We start from the raw sequence: 23,354 nt of genomic DNA on the forward strand, positions 1-23,354 counted from the left end.
AGCAATCAAAGCTGGAGGGACAATCAGAGGCATTCCGGCTTGAGAGGAGCAGCAGGCTGTAAAGGAAGGTAAGTAAGAGAGAGGGTACTTCAACATGGAGGCAGCTTCTCCAACCTTTTTAAATCTTAAATTAAAAAATGGCTTTTGCAGTCAGGCCAGTGGGGCGGGGATATGAGTGGCCTGTGGCTGCTCCTGTATCCAGGCAGCAGGGAGGGCCTCTTGGCCTTCCAGAAGCACTGGCTTCCTGGCCTGCCGCAGGGAGGTTGCCTCTCGGCACCAAAACTGTCCCCTGTTGCCTGTGGGAACCTGGAGGTCGACTGGAAAGTCCCAGTCAGCCTCCTTTAATTGGCCTCAATAGGCTCCTAATGAGTTGTTTCGTCTACCTGCCACACCCACAGACCCCTTGCTCCCAATCCCGGCTCTGCAAAAATGGCCTGTAGGCAGGATGGAGCTGGGGAATTGGCATGCTGGCCAGCAGGGCTATTTTTAGCTTCTGCCTGCCCAAAAATCTAGCCCCATGTAAGGAGTAAGGGGCTTCAGGAGAGAAGAGAATTTTTTTGAAAAATACAATACAATACAATTTTTACAGAAGGTCAGAGGGACCTTGGTGTACTTGTCCATAGATCACTGAAGGCAGCAGCACAGGTAGATAAGGTGGTTAGGAAGGCATATGGGATACTTGCCTTTATTAGCCGAGGCATAGAATATAGGAGCAGGGAAGTTATGATGGAGCTGTATAAAATGCTAGTTAAGCCACAGCTGGAGTACTGTGTACAGTTCTGGGCACCACACTATGGGAAGGATGTGATTGCACTGGAGAGGGTGCAGAGGAGATTCACCAGGATGTTGCCTGGGCTGTAGCATTTCAGCTATGAAGAGAGACTGAAAAGGCTAGGGTTGTTTTCCTTAGAACAAAGAAGGATGAGGGGGGACCTGATTGAGGTATATAGAATTGTGAGGGGCATTGATAGGATAGATAGGAAGAAACTTTTTCTCTTAACGGAGGGATCAATAACCAGGGGGCATAGATTTAAGGTAAGGGGCAGGAGGTTTAAAGAGGATTTGAGGAAAAAAAATTTCACCCTGAGGGTGGTTGGGTTCTGGAATACACTGCCTGAAGAGGTGGTAGAGGCAGGAAACCTCACAACATTTAAGAAGTATTTAGATGAGCACTTGAAACGCCATAGAATACAAGGCTACGGGCCAAGTGCTGGAAAATGGGATTAGAATAGTTAGGTGCTTGATGGCCGGCACGGACAGGATGGGCTGAAGGGCCTGTTTCTGTGCTGTATAACTCTATGACTCTGCAATCACTGGACTTTTATGGGTTAAGCCGTTGAAGGAAATAGACTCCCTGCCACATTATAATTGGAATTTGCTCATAACAATAATGGCTGATGTAGGAAGTTTTCAAGCTCTAGTTGTTAGAATGATGATATGGACATGATAAAGAGTCCCAAAGGAGGTTGTCTTCATCTATTTATCTCTGTTAGTAGATGCTGACTTAATTAAAATGACTTTTCAGGTCAAGGCTTGTGTATGGGATTTTATGAGTCATATTTCCTGGCATCCAAAATTTGCTTATTCCATTAACAGTCCTTATTGTGTTAAAAGAAGTGATTTAAAAACAAGCTGGGTTTATTAAAGGTTTCTACAGTGTTGATGAACTATCACAGATAGTTTAATGTTATTAACTACAGCATTAATGCAAACAAATCAGTTGAATAACCCGTTGACAAAATAAACATCTAATTGTTTTAACTATGAACTTCTTTTTGAAATGTTGAATGGTTTGAAGTAAGAAAATGTGTATACTTCTATAGAATCATAGCATCTTACAGCACAGAAGATGGCCCTTCAGCCCGTTGTTGTGTTGTTGTGCTCATGCTGGCTCATTGGTAGAGCTATCTAATTAGTCCCACTCCACTGATCTTTGCCCACAGATCTGTAAATTTTTTCTCTTCAAGGATTTATCCAATTTCCTTTGTTATTATTAAATCTGCCTCGACTGCTCTTTCAGACAGTGCATTCCAGATTATAACAACTTACTGAGTAAAAAGATGCTCCTCATCTCACTGCTGGTTCTTTTGTCAATTACCTTGAGCACAAAATGTTTTCAAAGTTATATTTTTGTGGAGTCAGCCATCCCCTTGTAACAGCAGGAGGTGTATTTCAATATTTAACTTGGGGTCCTACACTGATTACAAGACCCCAGTACAATTTTCGTGTATCAATGGGTGAACGGCACACGATCTAGCCATTGGTAAAGGACATGGACCAGACTAATCAGCAGCCCTTAATGGGACCATGGAGGCTGCTCAAGGAAACAGCAGGATAAGTTATCAAAATAGTTTTATGAAGCTAGAAGGAGAAAAATAAACTCCAGCCTGCTTCAAGTCCTTCCATGTCCTTCCACCCCTCCCCCCCTGCAACTTCCAGTTCATCTCTACAGAGGGCCTACCAGATTTCCTAACCTGCCTTCCTGATTCGTGAGCTGCCTGTCAATGCTTGTTGAACATTGGCAGCTCACCAGTACTAAATAATTAAGCCTTTACCAATATGTTTTTACTGGCCTCTTGCCTTCAATTCTCATTCATTGTGAGGCTATGTATTCAGCTTCCTGTGCTGGGAAGGTGCTGGCAGAAGTTCTATATTTCCTCAGTTCAGCAGAAAGCAGTGAGTCCTCAAAGGCTTAAGAGCTGATGTTTACTTACACAGAATTCCTAATAACAGAAGCAATTTTAATGGAACGACATTATGTCTGGCCCAACTGGCAGCAGTTATCTGCAGAGCACTGGTGTTCAATGTGGTGTTCACCAGACTGATAAGGCAGGGGACGGCACTGTGACCTCATAGATATGCAGTTGCAACTATCAATCTGATGAAGTGAAGTGTCCCTTTTAAGAACTGCTGTTCAAGATTTGAACAACTGGGTAAAGCATTTCTGGCACAAGCTCCACCGATTTGCTGAACAATTTCTTGGCAGTATTGTGCCTGCCCTGGAGTTCAGCTGGATGTCCTCCTGGAGCATGTTTCACAATTCTATTACATAGAATTTACAGAAAAGGGCCATTTGGCCCAACTGGTCGGGGCTGGTGTTTATGCCGAACCTTCTCTCACCCTACTCCATCTCACCCTATCAGCATATCCTTCTATTCCTTTCTTCCTCATGTGTTTATCTAGCTTCCTCTTAAATGTATCTGTACTATTTGCCTCAACTACTCCCTGTGGTAGCAAGTTCCACACTCTCTGGGTAAAGAAGTTGCTCCTGGATTGCCTATTGGATTAATTAGTAACTATCTTATATTGATGGTTCTTAGTTCTGGTATCCCCCATAAGTGGAAACATCTTCTCAAACCCCTTCATAATTTTACATTGCACTTAAAACTGCTATGCCACTCCTTGGATCTAATACTCTTGGGGAATGGTAGCATAGTGGTTATATTATTGGACTAGTGATCCAGAGGCTTTGTCTAATGATCCAGAGACATGAGTTCAAATTCCACTAAGCAATAACTGATAAATAAATAAATCTGGTTTGAAAAGCTACTCTCAATAATGGTGATCATGAAACTACTAATTGTTGTAAAAACCTATCGGATTCACTAATGGCATCCTTACTCAGTCTGGTCTACATGTGACTCCAGACCCACAGCAATATGGCTGACTCTGAAATGGCCGAGGAAGCCATTCAATTGTCTTCTAGAGGTGGCTCACCACCAACTTCTCAAATATAATTAGGGATGGGCAGCAAAATAATGCCACATCCCATGAACGAATTAACTAACTCTAGGCTGACGGATGTGTTAATAATACTTCCCTGGCGAATCTGAGCCTCCGCATGTTTTCCTCACCCATCAGGTCAAGCTAATTCTGATATGTTCGATATGTTCAGGTGGATTAGAAGGCTTCTCCTGAAATGGAGGCTCACTTCAACCTTCATTACTTCCTCCAGGTATTTCAAAGGGTTACCCATTTTGCAACGTGGAAGGAATCCCAAAGTTGGCCTAAGAATTCCCATAACCCACAAGTGCAGCTACAAAAGGGTTGAAATTACCTGTCAAACACTGCCAAATAATTTAAATAGCTGGCTAACCCTTTAATGACCATTTGATCTAAAAGCACAGCTGAGCAACTTGGAACACCCAAATTATGCAATGAAAATGATGTAAGCAATTTCCTACATGAAGTAAGTGTCAGTACCTATGTGTATGGCACTTTTGTTCCTGTTGCATTTTGTATCATGTATCTGTAAAAAAAAATGTAGGTATTGATATTGTAGAAAATTGAAAAATCTACTTTTATTTTACTTCAGCTTGTAACAAGTTGGTCAGAAATTAGGCCTTTCATAGCCCAGGGTAAAAGTTGCCACTGCATTTTTAAAATACATTTTTAGGTGTAAGTTAATGTTAAGATGGGACAATTTTCAGCAGTGCATTCGGTGCTAATGATCCTTTGAGGTGGCCAACATGGAGTCTTGAGCTGAAATGCCGATTGAGCCCTTGTTTAGCACACGATGCCATCTTGGTAACAGAGTTGAAGCTAGCGTTAGGAACGGCTTTCCAGAGGCTCGTTAAACAGCTGATTGCCACGTAAAATGCCAATTGTCGCTCATTAAAGAGGCTGCACAGCATTCTGGTGGTTCGCGCTTCAGCTAACACTCTCCTAACAATATCCAATTGTTTGGGAGTAAACATGGCATTGATGTCAATTTTGAGCATTTAAAGGGATTCTCAGCAGTTCATGTTCATTGCTGCTCGAACTGTCAAGGGAATCTCTGAAACACATCAGGAGATTTTCTGGGACACTTTGTCAAGACTTCACCAACAACTTCAGCAACATTTATATAGGAAATTCTCTGAGGACTCCACCTAAAAGAGCAAGTTTATGCTACTCCGCCTTATAGGAGAAAGGGAGTTCTTGGTCTTGGGCATCTTGCTAGGGGCTCCCCTTGGTCTGGACAAGGAATAGGAGGATGACATGAGGTCAGGCAGGGAAGTACCAGCTGCTGCAGGAGAAAGGGACATGAGGGCAAGGTGGCTTCCTTTCCCCTCCTCATCTGGACCTCCTTCACCAGGACTTCCAGTGCTGCATCCGAGAACTTGTGCATCCTTTCCCTCTGTCCCTGAGCCCACCTTGTAATATGCTGCTATATGCCAGCCAGATTGCCACCTTCAGTGGAAGTGGATGCGAGGAGCGGACATATACCGCACCATGAAAAGTACATCTAATAGGCACTTTGAGTGCTAAACCTGTGGATTTATGGTTTAGCACCTTCAGGCAAATTCCAATTATGGTAATCAACAATTCAGTCAAAGTTGTGTGCTAAATACAGACTTTTAAACAGGCTAGTCTTATTAGCACTGACTCTATTTAGCACCTGTTTTCACCCTTTGGCTAAAATAATGCCCAAGAGAGTTTGTATTGTTTCACTTCATACAGGAAATGATGCAGAAGGCATTATCATGTCACTTCTACATCATTTTGATCTCATTTGCAAGTCAACGCCTTTTTCTGAAACTAGATACCGAGCCCGCCTGCTTTCCCACTTGACACACGCATCATGCTTTTTTCTGTGCTGTTATGTGCACAAACTGGCTCACATGAGATGGTAACAGCAGCAGAACTGGAGCCAATGTGTTGTTAACCTGCATCGAAAACAAAATATTTAGAAATCAGATCATTTCTGCAAAGAAACATAACTGGTTGACTGGCAGCCTCTGTTATCACTACCTCATTCATTTTTGTCTGATTCCAGGCATTTAAGTACAGGTGAAGGGAGCTGCCTGGCTGGAGTATCCAGTGTCAAGCACCAAAATTTACACCAGCAGTTTTAAATCAATATATTATGAACAATATTAAAACAGCTTTCCTGAAGATCTAAGTTTTGAAAATGTCTAAGAATATATAGGACACAAAATGCTGGGGACCAGGAAGGGCATAAAATGAAAGAAACAGAAATAGGAGTAGGCCATGCAGCCAATGACTGATCTTTGACTTCAACTCTTTCTTACCCGGTTCCCATATCCCTTGATTTTCTTAGAGTCCAAAAATCTATTGATCTCAACCTTGAATATACTCAATGACTGAGGATCCAAAGCCATAGAATGGGCAGATCACCTGTAGTGGGAAGGAGGACAATTTGGGGTGAACCTGGATCAGCTGGGTTTCTGACCTATATAGAAAACAGACCAAATTCTGGCTGAGGAGGGACAGGTATGCCTTCACCCATACTCTCAACATCCTATGACTACTTTGGGAGTATCTCTGCAGACTTTGCTGAGCTATCCCAGGAAAACTGCTGTGAGTTCCTTGCAAAGACCCAAAAATTGCCTGAGAAAAGTAATTGATCCTCGAGGAGTTTGATTGCCTTTAAAGATATAGGTTTCTCTATTAGAAGCAGAATAAATTATGCATGCATTATTTCTTCAGCACCTCCCAGGCACCGGGTTTCCCTTCTTGGAGTGGTTTGGTGCTGCTCTGAACTTCCATTGGTACAATGTTCCTGTACATTTATTTATTTATTTTATTTATTTAGAGATACAGCACTGAAACAGGCCCTTCAGCCCACCGAGTCTGTGCCGACCATCAACCATCCATTTATACTAATCCTATATTCCTATCACATCCCTATATTCCCCTACCACCTACCTATACTAGGGGCAATTTATAATGGCCAATTTACCTACCAACCTGCAAGTCTTTGGTGGTGGGAGGAAACCGGAGCACCCGGCAAAAACCCACACAGACACAGGGAGAACTTGCAAACTCCACACAGGCAGTACCCAGAATTGAACCCGGGTCGCTGGAGCTGTGAGGCTGCGGTGCTAACCACTGCGCCACTGCCCCATTATGGAAATGACCTTGCTCCTGCCATTTGGGACTGTACCTACATCATGAATATGGAGAAGTTCTGTTCCCTGCAGTTCCAGCAGTGGAGTAGAGACCACAGAATTTCAGGATCATAGGTCTTGGTACAAATCACAGCATTTATGAGCTTCCTCCCACATCATTTAAATTGACTTTGCATTTGTCAGGTCATGACAGTGTACGTTTAACTCTGGCATTTCCTTTCTACACTGCACAAGGACATTTCTCATCTCTTCAGATTTTTCCCCGTTGTTAACTGTTAGAAATTCTGAAGAACTGCTCCTGCGTCAAACTGTTTGTTGTCAGCATCGACTTTGAGCACAAATATTTGCAATTTTTCAAGATTCAGCAGTCCATTATGTGCTGTAGGATTTTTGTGATGACTGGTGGCAATAGAAACTATGTCTGTTATCTGCAATCAAACTTGAAGGCCCCAAATGGTCTGTTCCTATACTGTAATATTCTATAATTATACAATCAAAGCATAACAGGCCTCTTGTCAAATATATCTAGGATTCTTGATAAGGACTAAGAGACTATCTACAAAAATGGGAGGCTGCTTTTAAGGATCGATTGCTGCTGATGGCACCAAGCATATTTAAAACAGTCTGTCTGTTTGAGGCCCGGCACCTCACAGCGACAGCAGAGGCAATGTCAGTATCTTTCTCAGACTCATTCCACTCAACCTACATTAGCTGGCCATCAACGCTACACAAATACTTGTATTTCCTCATTTCTGCCCCATAATCTTTCTTGGTGCCATTCCTTTAGGCGTGGTGCTTTCCACACATGACCACTTACATATGTGAGATTTGACAGGGAGTTCAGGAGCATGTTTGAGACTTACAACATTGCAGCCAACCTCAATCTTGATCACATGTGCGTTTTGTATTAGGAGTTCTGGATAATCATTAGGAGTGGAAACATTGCTTTTTTTTTTACAATAACCCAGCAGCAATGAAGCTAATTATTTGCTCCATAGTGGAAATCACTTAACTCAATACAGTCCAGGGATCAAGCTGGAATTAGTATGGCCCAGTGCTGCACCAATCAGTGCATTTACCCACTTACCCTCATTGGAGATTTTTAATTGAGATTTACTGGGGTGGATCTTGACTTTGTGTGATAGTGTAAAACGAGTGACAGTAAGTCGGTAGCCCATTTCAAATTTCTCCCAATTTTTATTTCCAGTGACAGAGGTTCACTTGATGCATTAGAAGTTGGTCTAGTGCTGAGATTCTGTGTACAGAAATGGAGTCCAAATAATGGGCTTGGCAGATAATGGTGTGCATTAAGTATGGACAGCCAGCCACCCCATTCACTGGATAGAATTTTCATATCACACCTTACAATTCTTCACTATTAACTCAAATGTTTTCAGCTGGGCTAGCTCCTTCAATGTCTGGAGAATGAATCCATTGCAGGATTAGTGAAGACAAATGTAGGTTCCTTACAGTCAGAAACGGGGGAAATTATAATGGGGAACAAAGAAATGGCAGAACAATTAAACTCATACTTTTGCTCTTTCTTCACAAAGGAGGACACAAATAACCTCCCAGAAATGTTAGGGAACCAAGGGTCTAATGAGAGGGAGGAACTGAAGGAAATCAGTATAAGTAAAAAAAATAGTGCTAAGGAAATTAATGGGGTTAAACGCCGACACATCCCCAGGGCCTGATAATCTACATCCCAGAGTACTAAAGGAAGTGGCCCTGGAAATAGTGGATACATTGGTGATCATCTTCCAAAATTCTATAGACTCTGGAGCAGTTCCTACAGATTGGAGGGTGGCAAATGTAACCCAGCTATTCAAAAAAGGAGGGAGAGAAAAAACAGGGAATTACAGACCAGTTAGCCTTACATCAGTGGTGGGGAAAATGCTAGAGTCTATTATAAAGGATGTGATAGCAGAACATCTGGAAAGTATAAACGGGATTGGACAAAGTCAGCATGGGTTTATGAAAGGGAAATCATGCTTAACTGGAATTTTTTGAGGATGTAACTAGTAGAATAGATAAGGGAAAACCAGTGGATGTGGTGTACTTGGATTTTCAGAAGACTTTTGATAAGGTCCCATATAAGAGGTTAGTGTGCAAAATTAAAGCAAAAGGGATTGGGAGTAATATACTGGCATGAATTGAGAATGGTTGACAGACAGGAAACAGAGAGTATAAAGGGGTCTTTTTCCGGGTGGCAGACAGTGACTCGTGGGGTACTGCAGGGATTAGTACTTGGGTATATATATTAATGTATATTAATGACTTGGGTGAGGAAATAAATGTAACATTTCCAAGTTTGTAGATGACACAAAGCTGGGGGGAATGTGAGCTGTGAGGAGGATGCAAAGAGGCTTCAATGTGATTTGGACAAGTTGGGTGAGTGGGCAAATGCATGGCAGATGCAGTATAACATGGATAAATGTGAGGTTATCCACTTTGGTTGTAAAAACAGAAAGGCAGATTATTATCTGAATGGTGATAGATTGGGAAAGGGGGAGGTGCAGCGAGACCTGGGTGTCCTTGTACACCAGTCGCTGAAAGCAAGCATTCAGGTGCAGCAAGCAGTTAGGAAGGCGAATGGTATGTTGGCCTTCATTGCAAGAGGATTCGAGTACAGGAGCAAGGATGTCTTACTGCAATTATACAGGGCCCTGGTGAGACCACATCTGGAGTATTGTGTGTAGTTTTGGTCTCCTTATCTGAGGAAGGACGTTCTTGCCATGGAGGGAGTGCAAAGAAGATTTACTAGTCTCATTCCTGGGATGGCAGGATTGACATATGAGGAGAGATTGGGTCGACCAGGCCTATATTCATTGAGTTTAGAAGAATGAGAGGGGATCTCATAGAAACCTATAAAATTCTAACAGGGCTAGACAGGCTTGACGCAGGGAGGATGTTCCTGATGGCTGGGGAGTCCAGAACCAGGGGTCACAGTCTCAGGATACAGGGTATGCCATTTAGAACCGAGATGAGCAGAAATTTCTTCACTCAGAGGGTGGTGAACCTGTGGAATTCTCCACTGCAGAAGGCAGTGGAGGCCAAATCATTAAATATATTCAAGAAGGAGATAAATATATTTCTTAATGACAAAGGGATCAAGGGATATGGGCAGAAAGCGGGAACAGGGTACTGAATTAGACGATCATCCATGATCTTTTTTGAATGGCGGAGCAGGCCCAAAGGGGCAAATGGCCTACTCCTGCGCCTATTTTCTATAAATAGGATCCTACAGAATCATTTGACTTTGCTATGACATCACATGGTGTATTCCCCACCATCCCCCTGAAGACGCTGTAGTGCTTTCAACTGAATAGGCAGTGAGGAACAATAAATCCATAGTGATTTTTGCAGTTTACCAGGAATTGTGCGACTGGACTCATTATGTTTGGAGGTTGCTAGCAACTGACAAGTCCACGGTGTCTATCCCTTGCAGCAGAAGCACCCTTAGGATAACGAGAGGGAAATCAGCCAGGTTGCCTTCTCCTGATTGCTATCCAGTGAGCATTAGGTCACCAGGTGAGAACAGCATCAGGCTTGGCTGTGGTGCTGACACTATCTGTCTAGATTAACACATGAATAATGACCACTCAGTCATTGGGGAACGGTTGGAGCTCATACAAAGGTATCTTAACAAAGATGGCAGCTTCAAGAGAGGAGAGTGGAGAAAATTGGCAAAAACTTTCAAAAATGAAAATTGTGCTGATTTGGCATTGATTCTCATGTAAGAAGGAGATCATAGACAGCTAACGAAAGTAAAAATGGGCCTGCATTGAGTAATATTAGAATTCTCCCAGTGCAGTAAGAATAGAGACTGATTCAAATTGGTTGAAAGTTTATTTTTAGCAAAGAGGAAAAGAACTGAGAATGTGGGTATTTCCACCAACTGACCTATTCACTCACCCACACAGAGTGTTACTTTGTTGCTCAGACATCGACCACCAGTGTCCTTGGAAGAAAAATCAATAAATCATTGACAAATGACTAATCCTGTTTTCCACAAACACCCAGTGACTTTATGGGATTTATTGAGTTGACATAAAACACAGCTTGTTTCTGTACCAAAGTGATATGAGTCATTCAGTTCTCAAATGGGAAATTCCACATTGAAATATGACAGATTGTGAAAGGACCTCATGTTGATCTGAGTAATCACAATTGAGGAAGCATTATAAATTTGTCATATCCCAGGCCCCGATTTACACCGTTCGCTCTTTGGCAACATTACAGAATTGTTGAAATTAAAAATGACCAATATTTAGGAACTGTGTAATGCTTTTCTTCAACTTCAGCTAGGATTTCTCCCTGTGAGCACATGATTTAGACATGAGAAACAACATTAATACAACAGCTTTAACAGAACAAACACCCCAAGGTGCTTATCTTTTTCTCAGCAATTTTAAACAAATATATTTTACTGAAAGAACACTATTGTAACGAGACACACTGCCATATTCCTTGCATTTCACACTTGAAATCAAGCTCAGGAATGCTGCACAGAGGTCAGCCGAAAGAGCAGGAAACAGTCAACTGACAGGGGACCACAGACATTCTCATCATTCCCATTGCACCCAGGCTGGTGGGGGTATGAGAGAGATGTTGATAAAGATATGAGTGTGGGTTGCCCATCCACCTTCCTGGCTGAAGAACTGTGCACAGCATGATGGGGTGCAGTGGGGTGAAGTGAAAATAAAGAAACATGTAAACTATTTTTTGAAATTTTTTTTACTTTGTATTTTTCTTGATTCTCCATGAAACCAATTTTAACTTTTAAAACATTTCTGAAAAGAGAGAGAAGGTAATCAACTGTGCTGCACAATTAACCAATATAAAACAGCCTCCCTTGTACAGGTTCCAAAATAAAACTGCCTCTCTCGGACAGGTTCCAATATAAAACAGTCTCACTCGCAAAGATATCAAAATAAAACAGTCTCTCTCATACAGGTACCAACATAAAACAATCTCTCTCATCCAGGTATCAATATAAAACAGTCTCTCTCATACAGGTACCAATATAAAACAGTCTCTCTCATAGAGGTACCAAGATAAAACAATCTCTCTCATACAGGTATCAAAATAAAACAGTCTCTCTCATACAGGTATCAAAATAAAACAGTCTCTCTCATACAGGTACCAAGATAAAACAATCTCTCTCATACAGGTATCAATATAAAACAGTCTCTCTCATACAGGTACCAAGATAAAACAATCTCTCTCATACAGGTATCAATATAAAACAGTCTCTCTCATACAGGTACCAATATAAAACAGTCTCTCTCATACAGGTACCAATATAAAACAATCTCTCTCATACAGGTACCAAGATAAAACAATCTCTCTCATACAGGTATCAAAATAAAACAGTCTCTCTCATACAGGTATCAAAATAAAACAGTTTCTCTCATTCAGGTATCATTATAAAACAATCTCTACCATGCAGGTATCAAAATAAAACAATCTCTCTCATACAGGTATCATTATAAAACAATCTCTCACATACAGGTATCAATATAAAACAGTCTCTCTCATGCAGGTACCAAGATAAAACAATCTTTCTCATACAGGTATCGATATAAAACAGTCTCTCTCATACAGGTATCATTATAAAACAATCTCTCTCATACAGGTATCAAAATAAAACAATCTCTCTCATACAGGTATCATTATAAAACAATCTCTCACATACAGGTATCAATATAAAACAGTCTCTCTCATGCAGGTACCAAGATAAAACAATCTTTCTCATACAGGTATCGATATAAAACAGTCTCTCTCATACAGGTATCATTATAAAACAATCTCTCTCATACAGGTTTCAAAATAAAACATTCTCTCTCATCCAGGTTCCAATATAAAACAATCTCTCTCATACAGGTATCAAAATAAAACAATCTCTCTCATACAGGTATCATTATAAAACAATCTCTCTCATACAGGTATCAAAATAAAACAGTCTCTCTCATGCAGGTTCCAATCTTAAACAATCTCTCTCATGCAGGTTCCTATATAAAACAATCTCTCTCATACAGGTTCCAATATAAAACAATCTCTCTCATACAGGTATCAAAATAAAACAGTTTCTCTCATACAGGTACCAATATAAAACAGTCTCGCTCATACAGGTACCAATATCAAACAGTCTCTCTCATACAGGTACCAATATTAAACAATCTCTCTCGTACAGGTATCAATATAAAACAATCTCTCTCAAACAGGTACCAATATAAAACAGTCTCTCTCATGCAGGTACCAATATTAAACAATCTCTCTCGTACAGATATCAATATAAAACAATCTCTCTCATGCAGGTACCAATATAAAAAAGTCTCTCTCATACCGGTCCAATATTAAACATTCTTTCTCGTCCAGGTATCAATATTAAACAATCTCTCTCATGCAGGTATCAACATAAAACAATCTCTCTCATACAGGTATCAAAATAAAACAGTTTCTCTCATACAGGATCCAATATAAAACAGTCTCTCTCATACAGGTATCAATATCAAACAGTCTCTCTCATGCAGGGACCAAGATAAAACAATCTTTCTCATACAGGTACCACTATAAAACAGTCTCTCTCATACAGGTATCAAAATAAAACAATCTCTCTCATACAGGTATCATTATAAAACAATCTCTCTCATCCAGGTATCAATATCAAACAGTCTCTCTCATGCAGGGACCAAGATAAAACAATCTTTCTCATACAGGTACCACTATAAAACAGTCTCTCTCATACAGGTATCAAAATAAAACAATCTCTCTCATCCAGGTATCAAAATAAAACAGTCTCTCTCATACAGGTTCCAATATAAAACAGTTTCTCTCATACAGGTTCCAATATAAAACAATCTCTCTCTGACAGGTATCAAAATAAAACAATCTCTCTCATACAGGTTCCAATATAAAACAATCTCTCACATACAGGTAGCAATATAAAACAATCTCTCACAAACAGGTATCATGAGAAAACAATCTCTCTCAGACAGGTATCAAAATAAAACAGTCTCTCTCATACAGGTTCCAATATAAAACAGTCTCTCTCATACAGGTATCATGAGAAAACAATCTCTCTCAGACAGGTATCATTATAAAACAATCTCTCTCATACAGGTATCAAAATAAAACAGTCTCTCTCATGCAGGTATCAAAATAAAACAGTCTCTCTCATGCAGGTATCAAAATAAAACAGTCTCTCTCATACAGGTTCCAATATAAAACAATCTCTCTCATACAGGTATCATTATAAAACAATCTCTCTCATGCAGGTATCAAAATAAAACAGTCTGTCTCATACAGGTTCCAATATAAAACAATCTCTCTCATACAGGTATCATTATAAAACAATCTCTCTCATACAGGTATCAATATCAAACAGTCTCTCTCATGCAGGGACCAAGATAAAACAATCTTTCTCATACAGGTACCACTATAAAACAGTCTCTCTCATACAGGTATCAAAATAAAACAATCTCTCTCATACAGGTATCATTATAAAACAATCTCTCTCATCCAGGTATCAATATCAAACAGTCTCTCTCATGCAGGGACCAAGATAAAACAATCTTTCTCATACAGGTACCACTATAAAACAGTCTCTCTCATACAGGTATCATTATAAAACAATCTCTCTCATCCAGGTATCAAAATAAAACAGTCTCTCTCATACAGGTTCCAATATAAAACAATTTCTCTCATACAGGTTCCAATATAAAACAATCTCTCTCTGACAGGTATCATTATAAAACAATCTCTCTCATACAGGTACCAATATAAAACAATCTCTCTCATACAGGTTCCAATATAAAACAATCTCTCACATACAGGTAGCAATATAAAACAATCTCTCACAAACAGGTATCATGAGAAAACAATCTCTCTCAGACAGGTATCAAAATAAAACAATCTCTCTCAGACAGGTATCAAAATAAAACAATCTCTCTCATACAGGTTCCAATATAAAACAATCTCTCTCATACAGGTTCCAATATAAAACAGTCTCTCTCATTCAGGTATCATGAGAAAACAATCTCTCTCAGACAGGTATCATTATAAAACAATCTCTCTCATACAGGTATCAAAATAAAACAGTCTCTCTCATACAGGTTCCAATATAAAACAGTCTCTCTCATACAGGTATCATTATAAAACAGTCTCTCTCATACAGGTTCCAATATAAAACAATCTCTCTCATACAGGTATCATTATAAAACAATCTCTCTCATGCAGGTATCAAAATAAAACAATCTCTCTCATGCAGGTATGAAAATAAAACAATCTCTCTCATACAGGTATCAAAATAAAACAATCTCTCTCATACAGGTTCCAATATAAAACAATCTCTCACATACAGGTAGCAATATAAAACAATCTCTCACAAACAGGTATCATGAGAAAACAATCTCTCTCAGACAGGTATCAAAATAAAACAGTCTCTCTCATACAGGTTCCAATATAAAACAGTCTCTCTCATACAGGTATCATGAGAAAACAATCTCTCTCAGACAGGTATCATTATAAAACAATCTCTCTCATACAGGTATCAAAATAAAACAGTCTCTCTCATACAGGTTCCAATATAAAACAGTCTCTCTCATACAGGTATCATTATAAAACAGTCTCTCTCATACAGGTTCCAATATAAAACAATCTCTCTCATACAGGTATCATTATAAAACAATCTCTCTCATGCAGGTATCAAAATAAAACAGTCTCTCTCATGCAGGTATCAAAATAAAACAGTCTCTCTCATACAGGTTCCAATATAAAACAATCTCTCACATACAGGTATCATTATAAAACAATCTCTCTCATACAGGTATCAAAATAAAACAGTCTGTCTCATACAGGTTCCAATATAAAACAATCTCTCTCATACAGGTATCAATATAAAACAGTCTCTCACATACAGGTATCATTATAAAACAATCTCTCACATACAGGTATCAAAATAAAACAATCTCTCTCATACAGGTATCATTATAAAACAATCTCTCTCATACAGGTATCATTATAAAACAATCTCTCTCATACAGGTATCAAAATAAAACAATCTCTCTCATACAGGTATCATTATAAAACAATCTCTCACATACAGGTATCAAAATAAAACAATCTCTCTCATCCAGGTATCATTATAAAACAATCTCTCTCATACAGGTACCACTATAAAACAGTCTCTCTCATACAGGTATCAAAATAAAACAATCTCTCTCATCCAGGTATCAAAATAAAACAGTCTCTCTCATACAGGTTCCAATATAAAACAGTTTCTCTCATACAGGTTCCAATATAAAACAATCTCTCTCTGACAGGTATCAAAATAAAACAATCTCTCTCATACAGGTTCCAATATAAAACAATCTCTCACATACAGGTAGCAATATAAAACAATCTCTCACAAACAGGTATCATGAGAAAACAATCTCTCTCAGACAGGTATCAAAATAAAACAGTCTCTCTCATACAGGTTCCAATATAAAACAGTCTCTCTCATACAGGTATCATGAGAAAACAATCTCTCTCAGACAGGTATCATTATAAAACAATCTCTCTCATACAGGTATCAAAATAAAACAGTCTCTCTCATGCAGGTATCAAAATAAAACAGTCTCTCTCATGCAGGTATCAAAATAAAACAGTCTCTCTCATGCAGGTATCAAAATAAAACAGTCTGTCTCATACAGGTTCCAATATAAAACAATCTCTCTCATACAGGTATCATTATAAAACAATCTCTCTCATACAGGTATCAATATCAAACAGTCTCTCTCATGCAGGGACCAAGATAAAACAATCTTTCTCATACAGGTACCACTATAAAACAGTCTCTCTCATACAGGTATCAAAATAAAACAATCTCTCTCATACAGGTATCATTATAAAACAATCTCTCTCATCCAGGTATCAATATCAAACAGTCTCTCTCATGCAGGGACCAAGATAAAACAATCTTTCTCATACAGGTACCACTATAAAACAGTCTCTCTCATACAGGTATCAAAATAAAACAATCTCTCTCATCCAGGTATCAAAATAAAACAGTCTCTCTCATACAGGTTCCAATATAAAACAGTTTCTCTCATACAGGTTCCAATATAAAACAATCTCTCTCTGACAGGTATCATTATAAAACAATCTCTCTCATACAGGTATCAAAATAAAACAATCTCTCTCATACAGGTTCCAATATAAAACAATCTCTCACATACAGGTAGCAATATAAAACAATCTCTCACAAACAGGTATCATGAGAAAACAATCTCTCTCAGACAGGTATCAAAATAAAACAATCTCTCTCATACAGGTATCAAAATAAAACAATCTCTCTCATACAGGTTCCAATATAAAACAATCTCTCTCATACAGGTTCCAATATAAAACAGTCTCTCTCATTCAGGTATCATGAGAAAACAATCTCTCTCAGACAGGTATCATTATAAAACAATCTCTCTCATACAGGTATCAAAATAAAACAGTCTCTCTCATACAGGTTCCAATATAAAACAGTCTCTCTCATACAGGTATCATTATAAAACAGTCTCTCTCATACAGGTTCCAATATAAAACAATCTCTCTCATACAGGTACCATTATAAAACAATCTCTCTCATGCAGGTATCAAAATAAAACAATCTCTCTCATGCAGGTATCAAAATAAAACAATCTCTCTCATACAGGTATCAAAATAAAACAATCTCTCTCATACAGGTTCCAATATAAAACAATCTCTCACATACAGGTAGCAATATAAAACAATCTCTCACAAACAGGTATCATGAGAAAACAATCTCTCTCAGACAGGTATCAAAATAAAACAGTCTCTCTCATACAGGTTCCAATATAAAACAGTCTCTCTCATACAGGTATCATGAGAAAACAATCTCTCTCAGACAGGTATCATTATAAAACAATCTCTCTCATACAGGTATCAAAATAAAACAGTCTCTCTCATACAGGTTCCAATATAAAACAGTCTCTCTCATACAGGTATCATTATAAAACAGTCTCTCTCATACAGGTTCCAATATAAAACAATCTCTCTCATACAGGTATCATTATAAAACAATCTCTCTCATGCAGGTGTCAAAATAAAACAATCTCTCTCATGCAGGTATCAAAATAAAACAGTCTCTCTCATGCAGGTATCAAAATAAAACAGTCTCTCTCATACAGGTTCCAATATAAAACAATCTCTCTCATACAGGTATCATTATAAAACAATCTCTCTCATACAGGTATCAAAATAAAACAGTCTGTCTCATACAGGTTCCAATATAAAACAATCTCTCTCATACAGGTATCAATATAAAACAGTCTCTCTCATACAGGTATCATTATAAAACAATCTCTCTCATACAGGTATCATTATAAAACAATCTCTCTCATACAGGTATCAAAATAAAACAATCTCTCTCATACAGGTATCATTATAAAACAATCTCTCACATACAGGTATCAAAATAAAACAATCTCTCTCATACAGGTATCATTATAAAACAATCTCTCTCATCCAGGTATCATTATAAAACAATCTCTCTCATCCAGGTATCAAAATAAAACAATCTCTCTCATACAGGTATCATTATAAAACAATCTCTCACATACAGGTATCAAAATAAAACAATCTCTCTCATACAGGTATCATTATAAAACAATCTCTCTCATCCAGGTATCAAAATAAAACAATCTCTCTCATACAGGTATCATTATAAAACAATCTCTCTCATACAGGTTTCAAAATAAAACATTCTCTCTCATCCAGGTTCCAATATTAAACAATCTCTCTCATACAGGTATCAAAATAAAACAATCTCTCTCATACAGGTATCATTATAAAACAATCTCTCTCATACAGGTATCAAAATAAAACAGTCTCTCTCATGCAGGTTCCAATCTTAAACAATCTCTCTCATGCAGGTATCATTATAAAACAATCTCTCTCATACAGGTTCCAATATAAAACAATCTCTCTCATACAGGTATCATTATAAAACAATCTCTCTCATACAGGTATCAAAATAAAACAGTCTCTCTCATGCAGGTTCCTATATAAAACAATCTCTCTCATGCAGGTATCATTATAAAACAATCTCTCTCATACAGGTTCCAATATAAAACAATCTCTCTCATACAGGTATCAAAATAAAACAGTTTCTCTCATACAGGATCCAATATATAACAGTTTCTCTCATACAGGTACCAATATAAAACAGTCTCGCTCATACAGGTACCAATATCAAACAGTCTCTCTCATACAGGTACCAATATTAAACAATCTCTCTCGTACAGGTATCAATATAAAACAATCTCTCTCAAACAGGTACCAATATAAAACAGTCTCTCTCATGCAGGTACCAATATTAAACAATCTCTCTCGTACAGATATCAATATAAAACAATCTCTCTCATGCAGGTACCAATATAAAAAAGTCTCTCTCATACCGGTACCAATATTAAACATTCTTTCTCGTCCAGGTATCAATATTAAACAATCTCTCTCATACAGGTATCAACATAAAACAATCTCTCTCATACAGGTATCAAAATAAAACAGTTTCTCTCATACAGGTATCAATATCAAACAGTCTCTCTCATGCAGGGACCAAGATAAAACAATCTTTCTCATACAGGTATCATTATAAAACAATCTCTCTCATGCAGGTATCAAAATAAAACAATCTCTCTCATGCAGGTATCAAAATAAAACAATCTCTCTCATACAGGTATCAAAATAAAACAATCTCTCTCATACAGGTTCCAATATAAAACAATCTCTCACATACAGGTAGCAATATAAAACAATCTCTCACAAACAGGTATCATGAGAAAACAATCTCTCTCATACAGGTATCATGAGAAAACAATCTCTCTCAGACAGGTATCATTATAAAACAATCTCTCTCATACAGGTATCAAAATAAAACAGTCTCTCTCATACAGGTTCCAATATAAAACAGTCTCTCTCATACAGGTATCATTATAAAACAGTCTCTCTCATACAGGTTCCAATATAAAACAATCTCTCTCATACAGGTATCATTATAAAACAATCTCTCTCATGCAGGTGTCAAAATAAAACAATCTCTCTCATGCAGGTATCAAAATAAAACAATCTCTCTCATGCAGGTATCAAAATAAAACAGTCTCTCTCATACAGGTTCCAATATAAAACAATCTCTCTCATACAGGTATCATTATAAAACAATCTCTCTCATACAGGTATCAAAATAAAACAGTCTGTCTCATACAGGTTCCAATATAAAACAATCTCTCTCATACAGGTATCAATATAAAACAGTCTCTCACATACAGTTATCATTATAAAACAATCTCTCACATACAGGTATCAAAATAAAACAATCTCTCTCATACAGGTATCATTATAAAACAATCTCTCTCATACAGGTATCATTATAAAACAATCTCTCTCATACAGGTATCAAAATAAAACAATCTCTCTCATGCAGGTATCATTATAAAACAATCTCTCACATACAGGTATCAAAATAAAACAATCTCTCTCATACAGGTATCATTATAAAACAATCTCTCTCATCCAGGTATCATTATAAAACAATCTCTCTCATCCAGGTATCAAAATAAAACAATCTCTCACAAACAGGTATCATGAGAAAACAATCTCTCTCAGACAGGTATCAAAATAAAACAATCTCTCTCATACAGGTATCAAAATAAAACAATCTCTCTCATACAGGTTCCAATATAAAACAATCTCTCTCATACAGGTTCCAATATAAAACAGTCTCTCTCATTCAGGTATCATGAGAAAACAATCTCTCTCAGACAGGTATCATTATAAAACAATCTCTCTCATACAGGTATCAAAATAAAACAGTCTCTCTCATACAGGTTCCAATATAAAACAGTCTCTCTCATACAGGTATCATTATAAAACAGTCTCTCTCATACAGGTTCCAATATAAAACAATCTCTCTCATACAGGTATCATTATAAAACAATCTCTCTCATGCAGGTATCAAAATAAAACAATCTCTCTCATGCAGGTATCAAAATAAAACAATCTCTCTCATACAGGTATCAAAATAAAACAATCTCTCTCATACAGGTTCCAATATAAAACAATCTCTCACATACAGGTAGCAATATAAAACAATCTCTCACAAACAGGTATCATGAGAAAACAATCTCTCTCAGACAGGTATCAAAATAAAACAGTCTCTCTCATACAGGTTCCAATATAAAACAGTCTCTCTCATACAGGTATCATGAGAAAACAATCTCTCTCAGACAGGTATCATTATAAAACAATCTCTCTCATACAGGTATCAAAATAAAACAGTCTCTCTCATACAGGTTCCAATATAAAACAGTCTCTCTCATACAGGTATCATTATAAAACAGTCTCTCTCATACAGGTTCCAATATAAAACAATCTCTCTCATACAGGTATCATTATAAAACAATCTCTCTCATGCAGGTGTCAAAATAAAACAATCTCTCTCATGCAGGTATCAAAATAAAACAGTCTCTCTCATGCAGGTATCAAAATAAAACAGTCTCTCTCATACAGGTTCCAATATAAAACAATCTCTCTCATACAGGTATCATTATAAAACAATCTCTCTCATACAGGTATCAAAATAAAACAGTCTGTCTCATACAGGTTCCAATATAAAACAATCTCTCTCATACAGGTATCAATATAAAACAGTCTCTCTCATACAGGTATCATTATAAAACAATCTCTCTCATACAGGTATCATTATAAAACAATCTCTCTCATACAGGTATCAAAATAAAACAATCTCTCTCATACAGGTATCATTATAAAACAATCTCTCACATACAGGTATCAAAATAAAACAATCTCTCTCATACAGGTATCATTATAAAACAATCTCTCTCATCCAGGTATCATTATAAAACAATCTCTCTCATCCAGGTATCAAAATAAAACAATCTCTCTCATACAGGTATCATTATAAAACAATCTCTCACATACAGGTATCAAAATAAAACAATCTCTCTCATACAGGTATCATTATAAAACAATCTCTCTCATCCAGGTATCAAAATAAAACAATCTCTCTCATACAGGTATCATTATAAAACAATCTCTCTCATACAGGTTTCAAAATAAAACATTCTCTCTCATCCAGGTTCCAATATTAAACAATCTCTCTCATACAGGTATCAAAATAAAACAATCTCTCTCATACAGGTATCATTATAAAACAATCTCTCTCATACAGGTATCAAAATAAAACAGTCTCTCTCATGCAGGTTCCAATCTTAAACAATCTCTCTCATGCAGGTATCATTATAAAACAATCTCTCTCATACAGGTTCCAATATAAAACAATCTCTCTCATACAGGTATCATTATAAAACAATCTCTCTCATACAGGTATCAAAATAAAACAGTCTCTCTCATGCAGGTTCCTATATAAAACAATCTCTCTCATGCAGGTATCATTATAAAACAATCTCTCTCATACAGGTTCCAATATAAAACAATCTCTCTCATACAGGTATCAAAATAAAACAGTTTCTCTCATACAGGATCCAATATATAACAGTTTCTCTCATACAGGTACCAATATAAAACAGTCTCGCTCATACAGGTACCAATATCAAACAGTCTCTCTCATACAGGTACCAATATTAAACAATCTCTCTCGTACAGGTATCAATATAAAACAATCTCTCTCAAACAGGTACCAATATAAAACAGTCTCTCTCATGCAGGTACCAATATTAAACAATCTCTCTCGTACAGATATCAATATAAAACAATCTCTCTCATGCAGGTACCAATATAAAAAAGTCTCTCTCATACCGGTACCAATATTAAACATTCTTTCTCGTCCAGGTATCAATATTAAACAATCTCTCTCATACAGGTATCAACATAAAACAATCTCTCTCATACAGGTATCAAAATAAAACAGTTTCTCTCATACAGGATCCAATATAAAACAGTCTCTCTCATACAGGTATCAATATCAAACAGTCTCTCTCATGCAGGGACCAAGATAAAACAATCTTTCTCATACAGGTATCATTATAAAACAATCTCTCTCATGCAGGTATCAAAATAAAACAATCTCTCTCATGCAGGTATCAAAATAAAACAATCTCTCTCATACAGGTATCAAAATAAAACAATCTCTCTCATACAGGTTCCAATATAAAACAATCTCTCACATACAGGTAGCAATATAAAACAATCTCTCACAAACAGGTATCATGAGAAAACAATCTCTCTCATACAGGTATCATGAGAAAACAATCTCTCTCAGACAGGTATCATTATAAAACAATCTCTCTCATACAGGTATCAAAATAAAACAGTCTCTCTCATACAGGTTCCAATATAAAACAGTCTCTCTCATACAGGTATCATTATAAAACAGTCTCTCTCATACAGGTTCCAATATAAAACAATCTCTCTCATACAGGTATCATTATAAAACAATCTCTCTCATGCAGGTGTCAAAATAAA

The sequence above is a fragment of the Heterodontus francisci genome, chromosome 43 (assembly GCF_036365525.1).
Source record: "Heterodontus francisci isolate sHetFra1 chromosome 43, sHetFra1.hap1, whole genome shotgun sequence".
Classification (NCBI taxonomy): domain Eukaryota; kingdom Metazoa; phylum Chordata; class Chondrichthyes; order Heterodontiformes; family Heterodontidae; genus Heterodontus; species Heterodontus francisci.